At 41.6% G+C, this 13289-nt stretch overlaps 1 long non-coding RNA gene across 1 annotated transcript in view; it reads left to right on the top strand.

Moving 5' to 3' along the window:
• Positions 1-437: 437 nt before the first annotated feature.
• LOC102243991 overlaps positions 438-13289 on the top strand; it is a 40518-nt gene continuing 27666 nt past the window's right edge. Inside the window, exons 1-2 of the long non-coding RNA XR_313308.1 lie at positions 438-463; positions 11705-11780. This is a non-coding gene — a long non-coding RNA (uncharacterized LOC102243991). The remainder of the gene's footprint in view (positions 464-11704; positions 11781-13289) is intronic.

The raw sequence follows: 13289 nt of genomic DNA, 5'->3' as shown, positions 1-13289 counted from the left end.
TAAATTAAAAGCCTATAGTCTCTCTTGACTCCATCTTGCAGAGGTGATTGTTGGCATGTGTTTTAAACACATAAGTAATGAAGGAGTGGACTATGTGATCAGCTCATTCAGTCTTGATATAATGTGAATATTAGGCTGGTAGCTCTTGGCTGAGGGACTGTCAACACTAGAGTCTTTGGGGGATTGAATTTAAATGTGTTAACGGATCACTATCTTATATTTTTATTTATTTACTTTTTTATTTATTAATTTTAAAGAGAGCGATGAAGGGGGAGAGAGAGAGTGAGAGAGAGAGAGAGAGAGAGAGAGAGAGAGAGAGAAAGAGAAAGAGAAACAGTGATTGGCCCCAAAATCCAGGCATGAGCCCTGACCTGGAATGGAACTGGCAACCTTCTGGTGTATGGAACTACATTCAACAAACTGAGCCACCCTGGCCAGGGAAGGATCACTATTTTTTTTAAAGGTAAGTTATGAGTCTCATATCAATATGAAATGAACACATGTCAGATATTTTGCTTCACTTGTTTCACTTGTTAATAATAAGGGAATCAGTAAGATGATGCAATGGAAAAAAAGAAGATTCCAAAGAGCAGTTACATGTCTAGGCCATCCAGAATGTTAAAAATTAATTCACTTAATATATGCAAAACTGGCTTCTCCTCATAAGAGCGGCTTGGGGAGGGAAATCAATTGCACTTTCACACGACAAAATATATTTGCATGTCCATGGACAAGACTCATCTGCATTGCTCTCAATTATATACAATTTACAGAGCTGTAAAATAGTCCAAAGATAATGACAGGTAGTGAATAACTTGAAGGGTGCACTAAACAAGAGACCTAGTAATCTTTTTTGCCAATCTCTAAGTCATTCATAATTTCTGTCCCTTTTTCCTCAGAGAGGTCTTCCCACTTGCCCATTCTAAAAAGGGCCTCTTCTCTGTCCCTATCATGGTTCCCTATTTCCTTTCCTCATAGCACCAATTATGATACGTGGTTTTTGGTTGTTTGTTTATTTATTATGAGTAAATCTATGCCTGCCTCTACCCTAAATGCAAACTCCAGGAGGGCAGAGATTTGGGTCTATCATGTTCTTCATTTCATCATTAGCACCGTGCCTCTGTGCCTGGTAGCACTGTGCCACCGAGTAGACGCTCAATCAGTGTTCTTCCAGAGACCATGGTAACACCCAACTGATCACATGGACACGGCACTGCAAGTCAGTTACCAATTTATTGTTTCTCAGCTCCAAATCTACTTTTCATGCCTTCTCTTTAATAGAGTTAGACCCTGTAAGGATTTCTCCTTTGCCGCGGGCACCATGTTAAATGCTATCAGTGGAGAACGCTGGAGGGACAATTCAGGAGGAAGGGGCCTCTCTTCTTGGTGCTGTTATGCTTTGTTTTCTTGCTCCAACTCCACTGCTGCCAGAGGCCTTTGGGTGAGGACACACTGGCCGCTCGCTCCTATCAAGTGTCAGTGGCATTCCTGCTGGTGGATTCCCGCTAGGTTTTGCAGGCATTCCAGCAGGCAGCTACCCTGCCTCAGCCCACCTCCATTCTGGCCAGGCGTTTCCTTTCCTGTGGCCATTCCCAACCATGGTCTTCTTCCCACTGGCCTTGGCTTCAAGACTGTAGATCAACTCTGGGCCAGGTCAACTTCGTTACCATCCACTAGCCATCAGATCCCACTCTTGGAGATGACCTCTGTCACTCCCCTCCCAAGTTTGTCCTTCCTCAGGTACTGTCTCCATAGTTCCCTTTCCTCCTTTATAATTAACTAGGGGCCCAGTGCACGAATTTGTGCATGGTTGGGGTCCAGGCAACCCGCCCCCATTGGGGCTGATCAGGGGCGGGGCCGGCCAGGGGAAGGGGATGCCAGTCCCGCCCCCTGGTCGAACTCCCAGTCAAGGGGACATTTTGCATATTAGCCTTTTATTATATAGGATAATTCTTTTTATGAACATTCCCTGTTGGATTTGCTCTGTGGTTTCTGTCTCCTCATTGGACACTGGTACAATCCATTAACGATGTGCTTGTGAACACTTGTCTTGCTTGTTCTTACCCCTTTTCTTGACCATGTGCATGTAGAAAGTGCAAATAGTTACAAATGTGGCAATATGACATTGTGAAATATTAGCAGATGTTTTCCCCCACAGATCTTTTTTTTGTCCTGTGACCATCCCCATTCAGGTCATTGGATGGGAGTCCCCTGTTGCTTCAGAGGGACAGAACTAGAGGACAAAGGTAGTCCAGCATTTTTGTCCTAAATTCAAGAGTCTTGATCCAGTTGTAAATCAGGAGAAATTTGCTGCTCCCCACTCCTCCCCCCAACATTGTACAAACATTCTCTAAGCTGGAGTGGACTATGAGTGCAAGGAAAATAAGATAGGTAAGCCCTGGTCTTTTCTAAAGAAAAGAATACCTCATTCATTCACTTAATACATAGTGTGGGGTGTCTTAGTCTGTTCACACTCGGAGGCCAGGGTGTCCCAGGCTGCCAGCACTCTTGGGCCAGAGAACTATAACAAAATACCACAGACTGGGGTGGCTTATAAACAACAAAAATGTATCCCTTATAATTCTAGAGGCTGGAAATCCAAGGCCCTCGGTGTCTGATGGCATCCCTCATAGGCAGGGCCACAGGAAAGTGGTTTGGGGACTTCCATGAATCAGCCTCCAGATTTCAGATGGGGAACTGACTCATCTCTTCTACTCTCAGAACACCCCAAGCTTGGGTAGAAATCTGGAGCTAATCCTAAATAAGGGCAGGTGAGATAGTACCCAAAATACTATTAGTAATACCCATATCCATTGGTCCTTAATATGTGCCAGACACGGAACTACTATATTAGACACTATGCTATGGACCCTTGCTACAGGATTTAATTTTCACAACAGCCACACGAGATAGATATTACTATTCCTGTTTTATAGATAAGAAAACCAGGGCCCAGAAGAGTGAGGTCCTCATAATTTGCCCTCCAAAGTGGAAAAGGCAGGAAACAAACCCAGGCTCTCCCCACTCTAAATGCTGTGGGTTGCCCAGCACGCCTGGTTGCCTTCACTGCACTGACACGTGGGTGCTTTCACACAAGTGCAAAATAAGGACTGTCAGAGCGTGGGGGAGGCTCAGTTCTGGGTCAGATGGATCCAGGGAGACTCTGTGTGGAAAGTAGCACTTGTGCTGGGAAAACACTTTTTTTTTTTACTTTAAAGAAAGAAAGTGAAGGATTCCAAAGGAGTAGACGATTGTGCAACATAAAGCAATATATTTATTTAAAATGTTCATGAAATAAGGTTAAGTATACACTAGAAAAAAGTTGACAAATATAAATTGAAAACTGAGTGAGGAGTGAGAGAAATCTGGAGGGGTATTTGTTATTACTGCAACATCAACACAGCCTGTTAGTATGAAAGAGGGCAGGAATGGGGAAGTAGGGCAGAAGTATGGTGGTGAATTGTGCCACATATTACTGAGAGCTATTGATGTGTCTCCAAAGGGCCCATCCCCAGTGGTACTTGACCATTTGGTGAGGAGTAAACCACCCACTCCTGGGTTGTTGTATTGAGACAATAGCACTTGGAGAAGGATCCCGGTAGAGAAGTGGACTTAGGAGTTACTTTATAAGGTAACATGGCCAAAAAGGACCGCTAGGAACTCTCTTAAAAAACAACAACAACTCACTAATGACAAGTATTATGAATTCAATGCAGAAGAAAGAACAATGCTTCTGTACTTAAAGCTAGATTTTTAAGTAACAATATTTAGCACTCAACACTAAGGCAAGTTAGAAGAGGCAGACTATACAGTACATATAGGGTGGGGGCAAACATAGGTTTACAGTTGTGAGTACGTGAAACGGAGTTTATTCTTGTATTACTCTTTATTAACTATTGTATTATTTTCCATAAGAACAACTATAACCTAATTTTGCCCCACCCTTTATATGCTCCTGTGTAGTGAAAATGGGCACTACCCAACCGACTACTTCCCTGGCCCCCACCTCTCAGAATCCCTGGAAAACAAAGTTGTCTGGGACTGGTGATGCCACCTGGTGGCTAATTCAAGAAGTACAAGCAGTTCCACAAGAATTCATGCATATGTTCAGAAAAATCTCCATTCTGCAAAGAAGCATAATCTATCTAATCTAATAATAGACAAACAGGGTAATTGACCATACCTTTGCTACGCCTCCCATTGGCTAATCAGCGAGATATGCAAATTAACCGCCAACAAAGATGGCGGTTAATTTGCATACATAGGCGCAAAGCGGAGCAGCGAAGGCACTGAAGGCGGCAACAACTGGAGCAGCAAAGGCCTGGGTGCCGGGTGCCGGAGGAAAACCGGTGCTGGCAGCCAGGGGAAGGGAAGGCCTATTACACGAATCTTTTCGTGCAACAGGCCTCTAGTATATATATAGAAGGCTAAGTGACCATCCAACTGTCTGACCGGCTGGCACAGATGATACACACTGACCACCAGGGGGCAGATACTCAACGCAGGAGCTGCTGAGCTGCGGTGACTTGGCAGAGGCAGTTCTGGGGTGACGCACCCCAGAACCAGAGAGGAGGGAGTCCGATTCCTCTCAGGACCTTGAGATTCCACTTTTGGCTGTGGGTAATGTTGTTGCTGGGGCACTGTGTTCGAAGAGCATGTGACGTTAAAGTTAAAGTTGTAAATACTTCATCACAAGTGAAATTAGTCTAGTACTCTGAAAGCTTTTTTACTCTTAATGTGGTATACAAGGAGATATTAGAATAAGTTTAATCAATTTATCAGTCATTGTTTTTATCAGTGTTGTTTTTATATCATGTCTTTGTTGTTGTTATATCCTGTTGTTTTTGTTTATTAATCAATTTATATATTATTTTCATATACATTTTACTAATTTTCTTTCATCTCTGACACTTCTATTATAGAGAAAGTGTGAATAGCAATATTAAAATATTTCTTCTAATTAATTTTCTTTCAATGTGCACAAATCCATGCACCAGGCCACTAGTTAAAACAATAAGGCTATAGAAAATATTTGGTTGAGACAGACCACTTAAAATGTATGCAACTTAATAACTATGCCACCAACAAAAAAATAACCTAATAAAATTGCAGTTAAAAAGAAAAGTTTAATACCTGATAAATAAGTAATGAAATATAGGGATTTATCTTTAAAAAGTGAAGCTAGCTTGATGTAAATGGGTATAAGACAGATTGAGGCTACTGATTCATGGAGACAGAATTCAATAACCAAAGGTCAGGTAGAATTCCACCTCTAAGAAGAGAACATGGCTAGATCTAGACAAGAGAATAACGGGATGACTCATGGGTATTCAATACTGGACTGTATTCCTGTGTGGCTTGCTGTGTTCAGCTGTCGTTACTTAATGGACCAAAGTGGAACACATTTATGGAACAAGTCATTGACCTATTGGTAAAATTGCGTATAACTGAACACAACCTTTGCCTTTTACTGACATCATTTCTTTATTAACCAATCATATATAGATAAGTTGAATAGCAGAAGCACCTGTTGTCACAGACGAGCTTGTAAGTCACTTCCCATTCCCTAACACTCAAGGGGATCTTGACCTACTAAGCATTCTGCATCCAATCCCCACCAATACTCCCCACCCCATTCCCCTGCTCACATTTTTCCCCCCGTCTTTGAAATTTAATTCTACCTCAGGCAAGCTCTTTAGCACTCTTATTTAGCCGATATGAATCTCAATTCACAAAGCCAGATAATAGAGAAAAATGATTTTCTACAAATCAACTTACTTTCTCATGTCGTGCTCCCAGTTGACAGGAAAATCCATCTGTCATTCTTTTTTTTGTTGTTGTTGTGTTTTTATTTTCTTTTTATTTTTTTATTATTTATTGCTTAAAGTATTACAAAGAGTATTACATATGTCTCCTTTTTTTCCCCCGCCCTTGACAATCCCCTGGCCTCCCCTACCCCCCGTGTCTTATGTCCATTGGTTATGCTTATATGCATGCATACAAGTCCTTCGGTTGATCTCTTACCCCCCTCCTCCCCCCCCAACCCTCCCGGCCTTCCCGCTGTAGTTTGACAGTCTGTTCCCATCTGTCATTCTTGAAGCTTTTTTCTCCCTGCAAGGTTATGCGGCCTCATGCAGTGCCTTCTTCTGGGGAGCCCTGAGTCATCTGTCCATGGTGGTCTCTACAGAGGTGGCTATTGTCTGTCTCCCATGGTCCTTTCAGAGCTGGTTATTATTTGCTCATTTTTGTGCCTCACATACAGAATGATGGTTTGCTTTTTGCTGCTGGGATCTCCTCCAACCCCAGCCAAGCAGCCGCCTTCCTAGGTCACCACTCCACTCCTCTGGGGCCTTGTCGCCTCCTTGGGGCACTCCGTGGGACCCTTGCTCCTCCCCCACTGTTAGGGAACATCTCCTCTTCGTCCTTGGTACTCTGAATTCCTCTTGCTTCCCTAAGATACTTTATTTTACCCTCACCTCCTAATCTCTTATCAGTTACAAATATTTTAGTTGTAAGCAACAGAAAATATAGCTCCAACTGACGTAAAAATATATACAGTTTTGCTTTCAATAACTGAACATCTAGCCATGGGGCTGGTTTCAGGTTAGGATTTGTTTGGTCAGTCAAAAAAATAAAAAGGATTGAAATATATCTCTATGTTCCAGCCCTATTCTAAGCACTGGAGGGAGATACAGAGGTGGGCAAGGGATCCTCTGTCCGAGTCGAGTTGCCGTGGGTACAGAGGCCACTGTCCCTTTCAAACTCTGCTCAGTTTGTCTACTTGTGAGCAAAGTAATGATGATTATTGCTGTCTTAAGTGACTAAGTTTTGGAGTGACTTATTAAGCAGCTATGGTAACTGAAATACCACTTGTGAGCCCCAAAGAAATTCTAGCATTTATTAATAAAAGTAAGATTGATGCTGATGAGACACTTTTATCAAGGATAAGGAAAGGTATATGCTTTGAAATTAGAAAATCATAATAACAACAGCAGCAACAATGTCTGTTCCTACCAACTGCCTGTTTCCTTTCAGATCCCCATGAGCTCGTATCTGCTCTGCCCTGAATTCAGTGAACGGCCTTTCTCAGGCTCCTTGGCCTCTGGCTGCCAGATAGGTTTGGCCACCCCTCCCAGCCACCTCTCTTTCTTGTGCCTTCATTTCCGATTGTGGCAATGATTCCTCGTTGTCCTACTATCTGCTGGACAGCCCCTCTCTCGGGGATGCCACTTTCTGCCTGGTAACCCCCACTGTAGTCCTGGCTCCCCCTGACAGCCTGTCCTGGCTCTGACAAGATGTTTTTCTCCATTTGCTCCTGCAGGCCCAGGGATGGCACCATTTATCTCTGTTACTGACCTCTGGGTTGTCTCACCAGACTGCTTGGCTTCTTAGCTTTTCCAATATTAATTCCCTTTGTTTTTTCTCTTTTTTTGAAAGACTTAAAGTGGTTCCTATTTCCTTGCCAGACCTTGATTGAGTGAACCTATTCAGAAGCTACTATGAGCTCCATATTCCAAATGAGGCAACTAAGGCTCAGAGATGAAGCTGCTCAAGGTAGTACTGTTAATGTCCACTCACGAGTAGTGGCGTGCAATCAGAAATTATTTTTTGAATTAAAAGTTTAAATATGATGGAAGTCACTGTTAGGGGACTCAAAGTGGGATTCAGGGGGCTGGAAATATTCTTTTATTTGATCTGGGGCTGGATATATGGGTGCTCACTCTGAACACTCGCTGAGCTAAACGTGGATCGGGGCACTTTTCAAGATACATTACTTCTTCTTTACTTTTAGACATTAGCATTCCAATTTCAATTCGAGTCTACATTATAAGTAGTTTTGTGGAACAGTTATGTGCTAGGTTTGGGGGCTATAACGAAACCTAGAGACCTGGGAGCCCCGTGGGGACGACCACAGTGAAAAGCTATCACAACCTGGATGTGGTTCCTGCCCAACAGGAAGCTCAGAATATGGAAGCTGATAAAGGAATTGAAACGAAGACCTGAAGGTTAAAGATGGGAGGGTAAGGGTCTGCCTGGAGAGAGAGCACCAGGGAAAGGCTACTGAGGAGTGGGCAGAGCAAGGCAAGGAATGGTAGATCAAAAAAGGCTACAGTCAGAGCAGTCCAGCAAAGGCATATCAGAAATGAATTTTCTGGGAACAAAAATCTGCATTCAGAGGTCCTCCTTGGGATAGTGGGATATCAGAAATATGTTTTTCCATGTGGCAGTGAGACAAGACACTACTGATTTTCCCGCTACTGCCACTGCCTCATTGGCAGAAGTTACAGCAAATCCAGGACAGGGTTGGTGTGAGAGGTGGGGAGTTATGGAGTAGAGGTTCCATGCCGTGGGCTCACTGTTATGCCTCTCCTCCCAAACATATACTTTATTTTTTTTAATGTACCTGTCCAATTTTCCCAACACCATTTATTGAAGAGACTCTTTATTCCATTGCATGCTCTTATCTCCTTTGTCAACTATTAATTGAACATAATGGCTTGGGTCGATTTCTGAGGTCTGTGTTCTATTCTATTGATCTATATGCCTGTTCTTATGCCATTGCCAGGCTGTTTTGATTACAATGGCTTTGTAGTATGACTTGAAAGCTGGCATTGTGATTCTTCCAACTTTGTCCTTCTTTCTCAAGATTGCTGCAGCTTTTCGGTGTCTTTTTTGGTTCCATATAAATGTTTAGAGTATTTGTTCTAGATCAGTGAAATATGCTGTTGGTATTTTAATAGGGATTGCATTGAATTTATAAGTTGCTTTGGGTAGTATGGATATTTTAATGATGTTAATTCTACCAATCCATGAACACAGTATATTCTTCTGCTTGTTTATTATCTTCCTCTGTCTCTTTTTTCCGCATCCTATAGTTTTCTGAGTGTAGGACTTTTACCTCATTGGTTAAGTTGAGTCCTAAGTATCTTCATTTTTTGTTTTCTTCTTGTCTGATCGCTGTGGCTCGGACTTCCAGCCTCACAACATTCCTGGGACTCATTTCTTCCTTGAAGCAAACACATGACATCTCTAGACTTGAAGATTGTGCAGATAGCAGACAAAGACAAGTGGTGAAAGTGGACATCCCTGTCTTGTTACTGTTCTTAGTTTTTGCACATTGAGTATGATGTAGGTTTGTCAATATATGGCCTTATTATGTTGAGGTATGATCCCTCTATTCCCACTCTGCTGAGAGTTTTTATCAAAAATGGGTATAGATTTTGTCAAATGCTTTTTCTGCATCTTTTGATATGATCATGTGATTTTTGTCTTTCAGTTTGTTTATGTGATGTATCACATTTATTGATTTGTGAATATTGTACCAGCTTTGCATCCCTGGAATAAATCCCACTTGGTCATGGTGTATGATCTTTTTAATATATTGCTGGATCCAATTTGCTAATATTTTGTGGAGGATTTTAGCATCTATGTTCATCAGGGACATTGACCTATAATTCTCTTTCTTTGTAGTGTCTTTATTTGGTTTTGGAATTAGGATAATAATAGCCTTGTAAAAAGAGCTTGGAAGTGTTCCTTCCTCTTGGAGTTTTTGGAATCGTTTGAGGAGGGTAGATATTAAGCACGTTTGAGGAGGGCCACTGTCTTCCTGTCCCAGCCTGGCTCTCTCCTTCTCCATCCCTTCTTAAAATAGAATGCCACCTCAGCATTCCTGGGACTCATTTCTTCCTTGAAGCAAACACATGACATCTCCAGACTTGAAGATTGTACAGATAGCAGACAAAGACAAGAATGTGAAAATAATGCCCAATGCAATCAAGCAATAAAAAACTAGTTGAATCCAATTAAAGTGATGAAACAACATGGGGGATGGGGTGGATTGACTTAAATAGGAGCAAAGAATTTGATAGTGGTGTAACTGAAACCCAGAAGGTGGGTTCAGCGAAACTAACCATTTCCATCAGAGAAGGTTTGGACTCAAAGCACCCAGTTGGAATAAGTGACTAATTTTTAAAATGGCACGTGTGTCTATTTTGGGTGCTGGAAAAATAACCCTGGAATTCAGATTCTGCCTTGGGCCAAAAATCTCTGGCAAGAAATCAATGCAACTTGCTTGGGATGGGAACATCAACTCATTTTGGGATGCTATAACTGTTCTCCCAGTCACACTGTTCTCTGTGTGCATATAGTTTAGCCTTGGGAAGATTTACAACTAAATATAGACAAATCTAGAGACCCCATCCACAGTATTAACACTTTTGTATTAAAGAACAACAACCTCTGTGTATTTAGTATTCACCATATTTATAATGTTTAAAATAATTGAGTGTATGAGACTACCTGAGCGATTAGCCTTCTGATTTCAACTTGAAATGTGTAATGGAGTAATTGACTTGAGATTTATAATTTGTTGCTGAAAGGTGTAAGAGGATTTTATGGGTTTCGAGCAGTATAATATCAGACTATTTAAGAGATTCATTATATTTATAAATTTAATTTAGTCTGTAAGTACTTGAGAATGTTTTGCTTGTCAGGGTAGGTGATGAATGTGCTTTAAAAAAGAAAATTGAATATGTTAAATTTATTAATGCAGTTTAAAACATTGAAGGAAAATTTAATTAAACTAAGCTTATAAACACAACTGGTTGAAGGGAGTTTAGTTTGTTCAACCTGAGGATATTAATCAAAGCCCCCTTATTAAAATGTACTAGACTTATTAATAGAATGATACAATTTGCATATTAACTTAAAGGCTTAAGGGAAAGTAGGCTTAACAGTTTATCATTTTAAACATTTGAATATAAGTTTAAAAATAATCTTTTCTGTACATATCACCAACCTTCCACCTCTGCTCTTCCTTGGACACCAAGATAAAAAAGAAGAGCCTTTTCATTGTTTTCCCTAAGAACTTTTACTATTAGCAAGATTGGTGGAAAGGAAAAAAGAGGGTTACAGTTCCTGGCCTCAGTGAAACCTCAAGAGTTCAGGAGAAGAAAATAGGGAGGGAAGGCGAGATGCTGAGCCCATGAGGCCAGTTTAGCTGGATCAGCTTTTCCTGCAGGGCCATTTGTGTATAGAAAACACACACTTGTTGTAGCCGTCTATGCTAAGGGCTCCCTTAAATAACGTAATATTGTTTCTGACAATTTTCAGTGCAAATGTAACTTATTTCAGTTACATTATGAATCAAATAGACTTGGGGAATTAGCCTGGAAACTAACTGTTGACAAAATCGGGTTTTTTTAGAACTTTGAAAACATGAAACAACTGGAATTTTGAAGTCAAATGTTGACCTTCACAAATGAGAGGAAATAGTCAAGAATATCCAGGGGGTGTTTTGTGAATTAGCTACAAATTGTAACCAGACAACCAAGGGGTCCAGGCTGGGTCACTGCTTGAGCCAATTAAGCAGAGACAGGGTTGAGTCATGTATGAGCATTTATTCCAAAAATGCCGGCAGTATAGGAGAGCAGCAGGTCATCCACAAATATCTGCTCTGCACGTCCCATAAGCCAGCTGCTTACATTGGTTAGAAGGACAAAGATTACGTGGAAAAGTAAGAATTACAGATATGGGAAAGTAGACACGGGGGAGGGGGGGAGAGGAGGGAGAGTCACAGAGGGCGGTGCCTCCGGGCACCCTGGGACCAGATTACAGGTAATAGGAGCTGGGGGTTGTAAAGAGCAGGTGCCTTTGGGACTAGACTGTTTCAGTCACGAGGTTGTAAATCTTTCCAAAATGACAGGCAGTTCTCGGGACAGGAGGATGGACTGCATTCCGATGTTGGCTCCCAGGTCCCAAGGTGTACAGCTCCCAGGCAGGTGAGAATGTGCTTTCTCTAATCAGAACAGAACCATCATGGTTAACAGAGCATGATTAATATTTCTTATGCTTGTAGCTGGTCCCCAGTATTCTATTTCTGTCCCTAACGAAATGACTTTCCCTGAAAGAAAACGATGTCTACTTTTGTTTATAACCCACTTTAGAGTCATGAGCCCCAGTGTAACGTTGCTGCTCTCATGATAGCTTTTACGGGATTAGGACTAATTTTAAAGGTTATTAATGAGTGTGGCCAGGCGATATTGTGAAGTACTAACTACAGCATTCTCTCTCCTTACCTCCTCCCCAAATCCTTTGAATTTCTTCATATTTACCAGGCAGTTCAGGCCTCAACCAGACCGGATCACTTCAACTGCCCCAAAGGGAAGGAGGCTCAGCAGGGCCAATAGAACACAGCCTTCACATTCTTGGGTTTTAGGAGAAAACAAAACACACAAGTAGACAAAAACCAAACAAACCAAAAACCCAAACAAGGTGTCAGGAGTAAGGTTAAAAAATTTGGGTAATTCCTGCTGAGTCAATTGTCACCTTCCCGCTCTCCAATAATGCAAAGATCCCATGGGAAGGGGGCTATAGGTGGAGAGAGGAGAAAGTTGGGTAAAAAAAAACAAACAAAAAAACCAGTGTTGCCCTGGCTGGGTGGCTCAGTTGATTGGAGCATTGTCCCGTACACCAAAAGGTTGCGGGTCTGATTCCCCGTCAGGGCACATACCTAGGTTGTTGATTCGGTCTGGTTAATGTTTCTCTCCCTCTTTCCTGTCCTCTCTCTAAAATCAATGGAAAATATCCTCCAGTGAGGATAAAAATGAAAGAACCCAGAGTGTTAGCCTCTGCTAGGGCCTCTGAGATTACCTAAGAACATTGGGGGGAGGTATGATCGAACCCCTAGGTTTACTTGGGGAGTTCAAGAAGAGGGAACTAGGATCTCCCTTCCTGCCTGCACCCCCGGGAGGCAGAAGAAGCCTCTTAGAACTGCACTGTCTAATATGGTAGCCACTAGCACATGCAGCTATTAAGCCCTGGAAAAGTGCCTAAGCCGCATTGAGATGTGTCTACGTGTAAAACACATCAGTTTTTAACATCATAGTCTAAAAAAGAAGGTAAGAACATCTCACTAATAACTTTTATATTGACTGCATGTCGAAATGATAATATTTTGGATGTACTGGATCCAATAAAATACATTTATTAGAATTCATTTCACCTTCAATCAGGTGATCAAGGTCAACATCTACAGCCTTAGATCATGTTGATAGTATGTATCCTTGATGTGATGTGATACAAATGACACTTTACCTCTGTGATCTTCCTCACAAATACCTATAACCCCAATTTAATAATGAGAAAATGTTAGACAAATTCTGGTCCCAGATGAGTAATCCTCAAAATTCTCAAGGTCATCAAAAATAGGAAAAAAATATATATATATAATCCTATATAATAAAGAGCTAATATGCAAATAGTCATCACGCCCTTGCACCCCGGCACCA

This window comes from Myotis brandtii, unplaced genomic scaffold, assembly GCF_000412655.1.
Source record: "Myotis brandtii unplaced genomic scaffold, ASM41265v1 scaffold155, whole genome shotgun sequence".
Taxonomy (NCBI): domain Eukaryota; kingdom Metazoa; phylum Chordata; class Mammalia; order Chiroptera; family Vespertilionidae; genus Myotis; species Myotis brandtii.
This window is presented reverse-complemented; position numbering and strand designations above follow the sequence as displayed.